This window comes from Callorhinus ursinus, unplaced genomic scaffold (genome assembly GCF_003265705.2).
Source record: "Callorhinus ursinus isolate GAN/ISIS: 27379988/994484 unplaced genomic scaffold, GSC_fseal_2.0 scaffold4, whole genome shotgun sequence".
Lineage (NCBI taxonomy): Eukaryota > Metazoa > Chordata > Mammalia > Carnivora > Otariidae > Callorhinus > Callorhinus ursinus.
The window spans coordinates 133,001,740-133,016,011 of NW_027397066.1; the positions used below are offsets into that span (position 1 = coordinate 133,001,740).

The following is a 14,272-nucleotide window of genomic DNA, read 5'->3' on the forward strand; positions in this document are numbered from 1 at the left end:
CTGGGATCACGACCCGAGCCAAAGGCAGCCATTTAACGACTGAGCCACCCAGGTGCTCCAGATAAGAACATTTTTAAAGTAATAGATAACCAAAAATTTCTTAGATGGGATATCAGAAGCATGAAACAAAAAAATCGTAATAAACTGAACCCTATCAAAATAAAAAACTACCCTTCTAAAAATAAACTTAATGAAATCAATATGCAAACCACAAATTAGGAGAGAATATGTATATATATATACACACACACACACACATATGTATAGATACACATATAGATACACTTGTATCTAGAATGTATAAAGAACTTTAGAACCCAATGAGTAATACAATTTTAAAATTTAGTAAAAATTAAGAATAATTCTTTAAGTTTTTATTTAAATTCCAATTATTTAACATACAGTGTAATATTAGTTTCAAGAATAATTTTTAAGGTATAGGAAATGTTAATAAACATCATTAGTTGGAAAAGTAAAGTAAAACTTCAATGAAAGGCAACTATACACATACAAATGACTACAATGGAAAATGATGAGAATGAGTGTTGTCAGTCATGTGGAAAAACTACATAGCTGGTGGGGAAATATAACGACCCAACCATTTTGCAAAAACGATTGGGAAGTTCTCATAAAGACAAACATACATTTACATATGACCCAGAAATTTCACTCCTTGAGATTTATCCAAGGGAAATGAAAACTTATGTCCTCACAAAGACTTATAAAAATGGTCATAGCAGGACTCCTGGGTGGCTCAGTCAGTTAAACGTCCAACTCTTGATTTTGGCTCAGGTCCTGATCTCAGGTTTGTGAGATCAAGCCCCGTGTCAGGCTCTGCGCTAAGCATGGAGCCTGCTTAAGATTCTCTCTCTCCCTCTGCCCACCACCTCAACCTCGCTCACACAGATGCTTTCCCTCTCTCTCAAAAAGAATGTACATAGTAACTTTATTTATAATACTTAAAACTGAAAGCCATTCAAATGTTGATTAGCAGGGAAATGGATATTATTATATGCAGCACAATGGAATACTATCAGCTATGAAAAGGAACCAAGGAAACACACAACAGTATTGTGCTGGAAGAAGTCAGAAATATCATGCTGAAGAAAAGGGACTAGACATCATGGAGTATATACTTCATGACTGCATTTATGTGAAATAATAAGAAGTTCAAAATAATCTATATTCATACCACTAACAGGTATGAGGGAAATTTTAAAGGTGATGCAAATATTTATCTTGCTTGGGAGAGTGATTTTACAAGTGTATACATGTATCATAACTCATTGAACTGTACACTGTAACTGGATACTAGTTATTCTGGTGTTGACAAAAAGAGACTAAAAGCCTGAAACTTCAGTTGTTACTACATTTCATATCTTGAATTAACATTTGGTAATAATTAATAAACTCACTTGTCAGGTAGTGTTATAAATGCTTTACAAGTATGAATATTTAATAAAGCTGGTATAGAATTTTTTTGCTTGATATCATACTGCCAAGTGATCTCCTAAGTATTCTTTCAGGTTGTTATAATCTTTATCACAACACTGCAATGTAGGCTGGGCAAATGTATTGTCCCCCTCATTTTAAAAGTTAAAAAAACCTGAAGCATGTTGAGGTTAAGTAATTTATCAAGCAAAGTCTCTCAGCTACTAAGGAGTAGATTTGGGAATTTAATCCTATCGTTCTTTCTGCTAGTCATTCTAAATAATTTACCGGCAATTTGTTTGAATTGAATAAATTGTATATTTTTAAGTAATTTTCAAATTTGGAAATTAATGTTATTTGTCCTTGCACTTTTAGAGGAAGAGGCTTGCATAGTTGACTCATGGTTGCTTAACTTTGTTCTCATTTTACTGCAGCTATTGTAAACAACTAGTCCATTTGCAACCCACATATGGCAAGAACACTACCTCCCATGGACTGTGTTTATCTTGGGTAGTTAATGATCCTGAATCCAACATCTACCAAGGTTATAGCTCAAGGAACCTTTCCAAAGCACTCATTAAAGAGATTTTTTTTTCCTTCTCAGAAGCAAGTTCCATATGAATTCTTGCTTTCTGACTCATCTGCCAAGTCCAGCACATTGCATTATGCCCTAAAGGCACCAGAGGACCGAGCCAACCTGTCAAATTCCTGCAATAAATTTAGTTTAAACTATGAGATTATTTCTCCTGGGAAAGATGTTTCACAGCCCCCAAGCAATCCCCTGGACTTCTTAGATATTTTTCTCCTTATATGAGTACTTTTTATTTAAGACCAAAAAATATATACTTCTGAACTAGATAGTTTCTTTATCATTGTGCATTTGCTGTTAGTAGTGAGGAGGGATGACTGAGATGTGTGCACATGCACGCGTGGTTGAAAGAGAAGCCGGACTGGAGGAGAAGGACAAAGAGAGAGCTTGAGAGAGAGGGAGAAAAGGAGAGGCACAGGAACGTGGAGAAGGAGAAAGAGGAAGGAGGAGAAGCATGGGGGGGGGGAGGGGAGAGAAGAGGCTATTAAAATATATAAGTCTATTATCTAGATATTCTGTGGAGTGATTTTTGTGTCAATTAAGAATGTTTACAGAATACTTTTTTCCTCTGAGACACTTTTGGGGAGGCTAAAAAGTAATTTACTTCAGGCGTGACATATATCCTGGCTATTAATTACATAATTTATAGACAGCTACATTTCCAGTACAGAGAGTTTTTATGGGATACATAACTGCAAGAAAAATGTTCCTATAATGTGATGGGCAGACAAGGTCTCCCGCTCCAAGATGTCCACGCCCTAATCCCTAGAACCTATGAATAGGTTACTTTACACGGCAGAAAGGACTTTACAGTTGTGATTAAACTACGAATCTTGAGATGGAGAGAGAATCCAGGATCACCCAGGAGGGCCTAAGGAAGTTTCCGGGGTCCTACAAATTGAAAGGGAAGTAGGAGGTCAGAGGGAATTGTAAAGATGCTATGAACTGCTGGCTTTGGGGATTTTGTTTGTTCATTTGCTTTTTACTTTAATTCCAGCATAGTTAACATACAGTATTACAATAGTTTCAAGTGTATGTTATAATGATTCAGCTGACTTTTGAATGCAGAAGAAGCTACTAGCCAAGAGTGCAGGCAGCCTGTGGAGAATTCAAGGGAGTAGATTCTCCCCTAGAACCTCCAGAAAGAATGCAGCTCTGCCAACACCTTGATTTTAACCTAGTAAAACCGACTTCAGACTTTGGCACTCCAGAACTGGAAGATAATAAGTTTCCTTTTTTTTTAAGCTAACAAATTTATAGTAGTTTGTTGCAGCCATAATAGGAAACAAATAGATGTAAAAACAGATGGAGAAAGTTTTTTTTTTTTTTCCCAGCAAAATGTAGCCTTTATTTATTTACTTCCAGGAAATAAATGCTTTCCAATTTCAAGCAACTATGAGAGAACCGCTGTGTTCTTCTACACTCACTTGCCAGAAGGTAGAACTGGAAGTCACATATATGTCTATGAACAGAAATTAAAAGGGAAACTCAACAGAAGATGAAATTCTGAACTGTATTTAAATCTTTCTTAGAGAAAAAGACACTGCTGCGTAGAAATATTCAAATGTTGCATAAAAACCCCTGTAAACACTAGCAAAATACCACTGAACTGCTTTACCAAATATCACTACTGAGGAAATGTCTGAAAAATATCACAAAGTATAAAATCATATATTAATACAAATGCTAGATTTTAAATAAAGACCTTTAGTTTTCCTCATGGTATAGTTTTATTGTTTCTTCCACAATATTCATATGTGCAAGAAATTTCACAAGAGAACAAATCAGCAAGTTCCTAAAAATGACAGCAAATTCTTCACGAGTCAACCGGCTCTTGAACCCACAAAAAGACAGGAAGCAAGTGTGAGATTATAAAATGTTAAAGATGAAATTTCATCACAATGTACTTTTTTCAAGCTCTACTGCAAATTTAAAATAACTACCAATGTTAATTGCATTTTGTCATATGATTTGAGCTTGCTTTAAGCTCATGCACTGAAAAGAGGACTCATTTCATGCACAAAATCTGTTGCATGCCTGGCTTCCTTAAAACTACAGTTGAACATTCCCAGTGCTAAAAAAAAATTTCGCAAAGCTAAACTACAGAAAAATGAGAGTTCGTAAGCTTTTGCTTGATGTTTCTGAGTAATAATGTGAAGTCATCAAACTGATAGTTAGAAATGATAGAAAGACATTATCTTGATAATTTCATTTTAGTTTCAACACCAAACATTGCAGGAAGCATCCATGTTTCTGTTACCATTTTCTAATTTAACTTAATCATGATAATCAAAATTTCGGAGTCAAAAGGTAACTGCCCCAATTCTATTTCAAGATTTGCCATGCGTCTTCCATTAGTGTGACAATATCTGTGCCATTTACCTTCCTTTTTATAAGGTTGAGGCTGAGGGTGCTTCTGCTCTTGTTTTCCATGCCTGGAGTTTTCAGTATTTACCATACGTTGCTTTTTATCTGGTCGGCTGGGTCCATATGGAGGGGAAAGAGTATGACCAAAGAAGTGCCTACATATATATATATATATATATATCCATCCAACTTCTTAAATACCCTATCAATATCTACTTGATATTCCTTCATGTCTTTAAGATAATCCTTAACATCAGTCAGTGAAGAGCTTCTGATCATGTGTAAAAACATCATTTAGGAAAAAATTATTGATGAATTGACTGAGTTCTCTCCAATGATGAAAACTATCCAGTTTTTCCAATAAATACATTTCAATTAACTGTTTAAATTCACCTATCCTTACAGGATTCCTGATTTTCTGTATCAAGATTCTTTTTCTGAGCTTCAAAGGACATCTTCTCTTCTTCAGTAAGGGCCCAACATCTTGAAAGATTTCCCTTCAATGACTTATAGTCTATAAAAGATTCTTGTTCCTGTTGACATTGGGAAAGATAATCCTTCATATCATTCAGTTCATCTTCATGTATCTTTCTGACTATTGATGCTCCTGAATCTAAATTGTGCCATAGAAATGTCCCAAATACCATGTCAATTGCAGTCACCAAAGCAAGTTATAACACATTTATTGAGACTACTGCTGAACTGGCATTTACACAACTCCCTAGAGATTTTGTTTCTTGTTCAGGGAGTGGCCCTTTCTCAGATTCTGAACAAGGAAGACTTCTTCCTAGCATGGCATGGTCTAAAGGCAGGACTAGGCTGATGACTGGTCCATCACTACTTGATTGATCATTTCTAGTCTGGGATGAAAATACAGTTTCTGACTGACAGAATATATACTGGCTGCTAGAAGAAAAACCCATGTTTTTTGTTTTGCTTTTTTAAGATTTTGTTTATTTATTTATTTATTTATTTATTTATTTTAGAGAGAGAGAGAGAGAGCTTGATCAGGCAGAAGGGCATGGGAGTGAGAAGGAGAGACTCTCCAGCAGACTCCACACTGAGCGGGGAATCCCACACAGGCTCGATCCTAAGACCCTGAGATCATGACCTGAGCTGAAATCAAGAGTTGGTGTCTCAAATGACTGAGACACCCAGGCGCCCCCTAGCCCATGTTAAAGTCTTCTGGACTCTGCTTCTTCAACAAGTATAGCTTTGTGATTTCTAATTTCTTCTAACTTTGGTGGCTCAAGGGTAAGAATATCAGAATCATGACTGACAGTTCCAAAATAGACATTGTCTTCCGATGACTTTTCTCCTTCTTTCTCAAGTGCTGATTTTGTTTCCTCCAAAGCTGGATAAGCGGTTTCTTCCATTAACATGTACTATTCTGGCTACGCTCTCCCTGCTCTGACTGCAATACTTATAGCCCCTCTTGCTCTAAAGATGTATATTCTGGAGCAAGCTCACAGCTCTCACTGGCTGTACCATGTTCAGAATTTACCATCTCTTTATCAGACCCCTCATGATTGATGATAGTCCAACCACAAGGTGAATCACTGTCAGTGGAATTTTCAGACCTTTTCCAGGTCTGAATGACACCTCCACCTGAGTCTGTTGGCTGTCACAGTGGCCGCCGTCACAGCCTGTAGAAAGCACTCCAACCTTTATATTTCTCATCCTGTTCTAAGCCTTAGCTGTCTCTGTTTTGTGGTCTTCATGGCTTGGAATTCTAATTAGTGGGAGATAGGATAGGTGGTATTGGTTTTTAAGGTGACAACACTGAGTTGTTTCCAGGAGAGCAGCAGCACCAGCATCAGAGAGTATTACACCTCCTGAAATGTCTGGAATTTGAGACTATCTTCCAAGAGTGTCCTTCTATAGTATCTGAACCCTTAGGGTCCACAAGTGTTCCTAATATAGAGTAAGTGTTTAGTAAATACATGTTGAATCAATAGTTAGAGAAAATGGTTGCCTATGAATAATTTGTGCTAAAGGGACTTGATGAATAAAATCGTCTCCTCTACTAGCTGGCCGGTGTCTGAGAATCACCTTGTATTCTTGTGGGGTAAGGCAAAGTGCACTTTTGAGGAAAGCATAGAGTTTTTATAAGAGGCAATTTAGACCCATATATTTTTTAAGACTTTTATTTATTTGAGAGAGAGAGAGAGCAGAGCGAGAATGAGAGCATGAGTAGGGGGAGGGACATAGGAAAAGGGAGAAGGGAGGAGGGAGCCTGATGCGGGCTCAATTCCAGTACCCTGGGATCATGACCTGAGCCGAAGGCAGACACTTAACTGACTGAGCCACCCAGGTGCCCCCAAACCCATATGTTTTAGAGGTAAATAGTGTAAGTATGAAGGGACATATGACAGATGCAGAGTATGGTGATCGAGGGTGCAGTCTCTGGCATCAAACTGCATTGACTCCAAATGCTGAATCTCTTATTTATAAGCTATGTGGTTTTTTTCTAGTTATTTTTTTTATTATGTTATGTTAATCACCATACATTACATCATTAGTTTTTGATGTAGTGTTCCATGATTCACTGTTTGCGTATAAGCTATGTGGTTTCTGGGAAGTTACTTAACATTTGTGTATCAGTTTCATCTAATGTCAAATGAAAAAATAAGTGTACTTACCAAACAAGCTTACTGTGAGGAATGAATGATTCAGTACAAGCAGTGTGCATAGAAACATAGCAAATATGTACTGGACACAAAAAAGGATCTCTAGGTAAGCCCCATGAGTTGAAATGGAGTGTTTGGGACAGCAGTGAAAGCGATATGATTTTTATTAAAGTGATGTGATTTTATTAGAAAAAGCGTTCATGAGATACTGAAGATAAACTTCCCTATTAAAACATTTCCCTAGAGCAAGTGCTGGGCATTAAAACAACCTGACAACATCTGGATTGGGTTTATTCTTTCCTAATCTGGACAAAGCAGACCTAACAGATTTTCTGATGAGCATGTTTATGACTCTTCCATGGTGCTCCATTCTTACCACATGTGCATTTTTCATGTTAAAACAACCTGACATTAACACTGCTAGTTTAGGAGTATTTTTCTTCTTCTTTACCATCTTTTCATAAACACATTGGCTTTTGATGAATTTTCACCCTTTTAAAGTCATAGACTCACATTACTGACCTCATTAGCAAGGGGCAAAGAAAAGCTGCGTAGTCAGTTGATAATAAAAATTACTGTGGCCTCTAATGATCAATTAGTTGAAATAATAGCTGCAAAATGCTTACAACAAAGTAAGCAAGCACAAAATAATGGCTGTTATTAAATGGCTGCTTATATATTACACCAAGTCAGGATAATGCTGCTCCTGGAATTTGTGTGTAGGTTGCTATGGCCACTGGACACAGCCACAGTTTGTAGATAGTACCACTCCAGGAGGCATACTATTTATGAAATAATTGTTCACATTATAGCTGTCATTGATAAAAAGCCATTGTTCCTTTTAATGTCTTTCTAACTCTATTTTTTGAAGAAATTATTGATGTACAATGTACATACAATAAAATGTACAGATTTCAAGTGTTCATTTTGATAGATTTTGACAGTTGTATACACCATGTAACCACTGTCCAAAACAAGATATAGACCTTTTCCATCATCTCAGAAAGTTCTTCCTGCTCATTAACAGACAGTAAGAACCTACCTTATCACCACCTTGGTAACAAAGTCAACCACTTTCTGATTTTAATGACCCTAAAATTATTCTGTTTGTTCTTGAATGTCATCATACACATGGAATCATAGAAATGTATTCTTCTGTGTCTGGTTCCTTTTGTGCTACATAACATTTATGAGATTCATCTGAGTTGTGAGTATATCAGTAGTGCATTCCTTTTCATTGCTCAGTAGTACTCCACTGTGAATACAGTGGGATTTGTTTATCCATTTCTTCTTCATAGTAATTCGGTTTCCGTCATGAGGTTATTATGAATAAGGTTGCTGTGCATATTCTTGTCAAAGATTATATGTTGACATATGTTTTCATTTCTTTTCAGTAAATACCTGATTTAGGGTGATGGGTTGTAGGCCTAATTGCAAACGCTAAAACTATAAATCATCTAAAAGAAGTGATAGGTGAATATCTTCAAGCCATTCAGAGAAACAAAGATGTCTTAAATAGATGCATAAAGCACTAACCAGAAAAGAACAAAATTGATAAATTGGACTTTGTCAGAAGAAATATTCTCTGTGTCTAAAGATGTCATTTAAAAAAATGAATAAGCAAGCAAAGGAGTAGGAATAAGATATTTGCAATTTGTATAACCGACAAAGAATTTTTGTCCAGAAAATATATAGAACTAATACAAATCAACAGTAAAAAAAACAAAGAGCCAATAAAAGGGGGACAAAACATTTGATTGGACAATTGACCACATAGATACCCATTAGAGGACTTGCACTACCTCATTTCAGGACTTATTTTACCCTAGAGTATTCTTACAGTGTGATAGTGGCAAATGGATACAAAAAATAAGTGTGTGAAACAGAACAGATAGGCTCAGGAAGAAATTGGATGTATATTTAACTAATTCTCCTTTTAAATCATTCTGCTGATGCTTGTTGCTCCATTGTCTCTTTAATACCCTAGTGTTCTTATTGTTCTTCTGTTTTTATGACCTCCTCTCATAATATCACAAAATCAGTCCCAAATTCCCACTTGCTTCTAACTCTCCTCTCTCTCGCTAGAGCATGTTATCAACCATGTAGTAAGAAATATTGTTTTCTCAACAAAACAATATACTATGACATTGTTGACTGGTAATTTATTTAATCTTTTTTTTAAGATTTTATTTATTTATTCATGAGAGACAGAGAGAGAGAGAGGGAGGGAGGCAGAGGCAGAGGGAGAAACAGGCTCCTCACGGGGCAGGGAGCTGGATGCCAGACTTGATCCCAGGACCCTGGGATCATGACCTGAGCTGAAGGCAGACGCTTAACCAACTTCTGACTCTGAGATCATGACCCTGAGATCGTGACCTGAGCGGAAACCAAGAGTCAGATGCTGGAGTGGAGGGGGGTGGGAGGGATGGAGTGGCTGGGTGATAGACATTGGGGAGGGTACTGCTATGGTGAGCGCTGTGAATTGTGTAAGACTGTTGAATCACAGACCTGTACCTCTGAAATAAATAATACATTATATGTAAAGAAAAAAAAAGAAGATAGTAGGAAGGGAAAAACGAAGGGGGGGAACCGGAGGGGGAGACGAACCATGAGAGACTATGGACTCTGAGAAACAAACTGAGGGTTCTAGAGGGGAGGGGTGGGGGGATGGGTTAGCCTGGTGATGGGTATTAAAGAGGGCATGTATTGAATGGAGCACTGGGTGTTATATGCAAACAATGAATGATGGAACACTACATCAAAAATAATGATGTAATGTATGGTGACTAACATAACATAATAAAAGAAAAGAAAAAAACAAACAAAAAAAAATGCTTAACTACTGAGCCCCTAGGCGCCTGTAACTTATTTAATCTTATTTGTAGACCAACAACTTATTTGTTAATACAAATATGTTTCTCTTGGTTGATTAAAGAAATGTGCTAAAGTGAAACAAACATTGCAAGAATGTAAGGTTAACACGAGGAAAGGGTCAGAAATTGTCTCATGGCTCTCCTTATGTCGCACTATATAGGAGACCCTGATGTCACATCTGTGTATAAAAAGGCTGCTCTTTCTTGACAATTCAAGTCTCAGACATCTCACTGGAAATGATATGAGATACACTACTTTATCTCAAACTAGAACCCATATAGGTCAATCATTTTTAATGTTAGATTTATTTAAAAGTCTTCAGTTTCTGGTCTCCTCAGCATTGTGGTGTGGTAAGCTGTGATTGGTATTTTTAATTACATGATCTACACTTGAATATTAAAAATGGGAATAAGCCATAGTAATCAGTAGTAACAAGGAAAGAATGATAATCCAAGACTACAAGGTTCTTAAATCTAATGCTTCACAGTCTTTTTTTCAGAAGTATTATAAATCTTGATTTGGGGAAATATTTTCAGTTCTACAGATTACTTCGAATAATATGAATCAAATAGAGAAAACATCACTACTGGGAGGTTTAAAATGATTTTATTTGTTAAACTAAAGGAATCCCCAACTGGGGGCTTTTTGTGCATATCTGAAAATCATAAAATGATAGTTCTATAAGAAGTCTGCTTTTATATTTGAAAATTTATTACCATCATCCAGAAGCCTGAAATCAATAAACTAAAAGAAAATTGTACCCAAATGAAAAAAAATAAAGAAAAAAGAGAGAAGGAAAAAACTCAACTTGTTAGTTTTTCAGAGACAGATTACACCCAACAGCATTAATGTTAAGAAGCAGGTATAGCAGGCAGGGGTACCTGGGTGGCTCAGTTGATTAAGCGTCAGACTCTTGGTTTCCACTCAGGTCATAATCTCGGGGTCACGATCTCAGAGTCCTGAGATCAAACCCCACTTCAAGCCCCGCTTTGAGCCCCCTCACTCAGCGCAGAGTCTGCTTGAAATTCTCTCCCTCTCCCTCCCTCCTGCCCCTCCCCTCCCCATGCTCACTCAAGCTCTCTCTCTCTCTTTCTTAAAATACATACGTACATATATAAAATCTTTAAAATAAAAGAAGCAAGTATACCAGGCAGGAGGGGTTCTTCTTAAATATTGCATTTAAAAATTAACCAAGAAGTAAACACAATGGCAGAGGCAAATCACAAAATTGGAAGTGACACTGCTCAGGCTTCTAGAATAGGGGGAAACAAGAGTTCCCACTGAATGCACTAGCCTGACAATCACATCCATTTTGGTGTGTGCCAGGGCCAGGAGTTGGGGACGACCTCCCAATAGCAGCCCTCTCCCGTTCAAATTGCAAAATGGAGAAAATAGCAAAAGAAAAGTTTTCTGGTTTATTTTGGTAATTTTCTACCACATGAAGAAAAGTACCACTGATACTCGAAGACATAGCATGATCTGATCAGTATGCTAGGTGCTTTTACACACTACCTTACCTTAAAACACTACATTAGTTTCGAACCTTCTCAGGAGATATTTTTATGGATTGGGTTCGTGATTTTCATTTGCTTACTTATTATTTGCTTATTTATTACAAATAAAGATTTTAAATTTGAGAGAGGTTGAGGAATAGTCTTCAAGTCACAGTCAGCACTGAAATTTGAGCCCAAATTTGAGTTGGGCTAACTCAAAACTTCTATTGTTCCCACTACCAAGGCAGTATTGTTCTCTGGTCAAGGACACAGACTTGGTAGCGGGATTCCTGAGTGAAAATCCTGACCCTGTCATTCATTCGTTGTTTAAGTTTGAATAAGTCATTTGATCTTCCTAAAAACTATGTTTCTTGAACATAAAATGGGAATAAGAACCTGTCTCAAAAGACAATGGTGAGGATTAAAGATATTAATATATGTAAAGCCCTGGTAAGAACTCCCTGCACATAATACAAGCTCAATAAATGACCACTGTTATTGACACACTATATAAATTTTATTACGTATGTTAGTGAGTATGTATTCACTTAGCGTGTTGTAATAACTTCTGAATATCTTTTAAGGGAATTAAAATGTAATCTGTGAAATGTAATTCCTCTTGAGAGAGAAACTTTATGTACTTATTTACACTATACACTAAAGATTGTTTTGGAGAGAAAAATATATATATGCTCATGGTATAGTGGATAATATGATCATAATTGTTTTGACTGGACAAGCAATAGAACTGAATCATGCCCATTACCCAATTAGCCATGATCTACAATCATCAAAACTATAGTTGCTATCTTGGCATAATTGTTTCTTTCTTTCTTTCTTTCTTTCTTTCTTTCTTTCTTCCTTCCTTCCTTCCTTCCTTCCTTCCTTCCTTCCTTCCTTTCTTCCTTCCTTCCTTCCTTTCTTTCTTTCTTCCTTCCTTCCTTCCTTCCTTCCTTCCTTCCTTCCTTCCTTCCTTCCTTCCTTCCTTCCTTCCTTTCTTTCTTTCTTTCTTTCTTTCTTTCTTTCTTTCTTTCTTTCTTTCTTTCTTTTGATTAGGACATAAGGAGTAACTGTAGATGACACTGTCTGACAATTAAAATCTAAATGATCACAGTGCTTCAAGATGTCTACCCACTAATTAGAAAAGTGGTTGACAAGGTACAATTTGCAAGTTTGTCAGTATTAGGAATTAGTATTCTGCTATTACATATTAAAGTTTAGAGATTAATTTTCTCTGAAAAATTATTAGTGCTTCATTACCAGTTTCATAGGAATGGATTTTAGAACACAATCCTGAACAATTATTTCTGATTATGGAGAACCTATCCCCAAATCATAGCTTCAGATTTTTCACTCAGAGCAATGTAAACTCTTAGGGAAACATTTCCATCAATGTCAGGACTGCATCACTCATGTTTTTTTGTCTTTCTTTTTTCCGTTTTTATAAACTGTCCTTCTTTTTCCCTAACTATTCCAGAGCATTAAAATGGCAGGGACATCTTGGACTTCTTAGATTTTCTTTTACCCATTGCAGTTTCTCATGAGGTTCCAAGTACATAGCAGTTAGGAATGTACATGTGATAATTTCCTCAAATTACTATACTTTGGTTTTATCTTTGGCTTCACCATTTTTCCATTTTCCACCATTTGAAAAAGTCTCACTTTTCTCCATATTCTCTCTGTCTCTAGCTCAATTCTCCTTTGAGTTTCTCAATTCTTTCTCCTACTAGGCCTAAAATAAAAACCTATGATTCTCAATCCTGTCTTTAAAAAGCTCTTTAAAATGAAACAATATGTTATGCATATTCATTCATTCATTCATTCATTCATTCATCCATTCATTCATAAAAAGTGAACGTTAATTATTTGCCAGGCTTTATTTTAGATTCTGAGAACACTTAGGTAAATAAAACAAACTAGGGTTCTGTTCTCATGTTGTAAGGAAGACATGAAGACACATTAACCAACTAAACAATGAACATAGTTGAGACCCTAGATAAGTGAAGAATGACCAGGATGGCTTCTTTGAAAGGGTGGTGTTAGAGCAGAAGTCTAAAGATGAAAAGTGCCAACTCTGAGTAGATCTGTATTTGGGGCAGAAGGAACATCAAACGAAGAACCCTAAGGTGGGGATAAATGGCATTTTTGGAAAGACAAAAAGAAAATCATAATATCCAGAATGTGGTTAGCAAGTGTGAGAGAATGTGCAAGTTCAGAGTTCTTTGTTACAGAGTTGAGAATCCATTCTAAGTAACATTAAATATATCATTAAGGGATATTAGAGGAAGCTATCATGATCTCTAAGAAGGTTGGAGAGCCAGTCCCAGAAGCTTGGACCAGCGACCACAACATGGGGCTTGCTTCTGTGAGAACATCGCTGCCATGTCACTGAGCACAAGAATTACAGCTCACACCTTTGAGATTGTGTATGGAGTCCCCAAACTCTAACTTTTGAATGACAGAACACTGTAGACAATAGGAATGCTGAGAGAGGGTGCTCTAGCTTCTAACTTGAGAACAAGGGACTGATCATGTCACATTGGAAGGGTATTCAAAAGGTGCCAGTTCATCAAACACATGATAAATGCCCACCATATCACAGAGAAAAGCTTGGAGTTTTAAATGTTAATATAATTTGAAGTGTGTTATATGGGATTTTCATATCCTCCCAATTCTGCATCATGGAAATAAAGAAATTGAAAAATATGAAATGCGTTCGAGCTCTCCAGCATCACAGAATTCGTGTGAGAGAACAAGAGCTGTGGTGATCAGGGGCACTGATATGTGGCTTAATTTATGGAGCGTCTCTGAAGGGCATTTAATCAGCAGGACCAGTTCTGCCAACATGAACAAGGGCTGCTCGCCCCTATGTGGAATCTCATTAGTAT

The 14,272-nt window shown here is 36.7% G+C and overlaps 1 pseudogene; it reads right to left on the reverse strand.

Moving 5' to 3' along the window:
• Positions 1-4,286: 4,286 nt before the first annotated feature.
• LOC112825786 (cell cycle progression protein 1-like) lies at positions 4,287-7,471 on the reverse strand (annotated as a pseudogene).
• Positions 7,472-14,272: the final 6,801 nt, after the last annotated feature.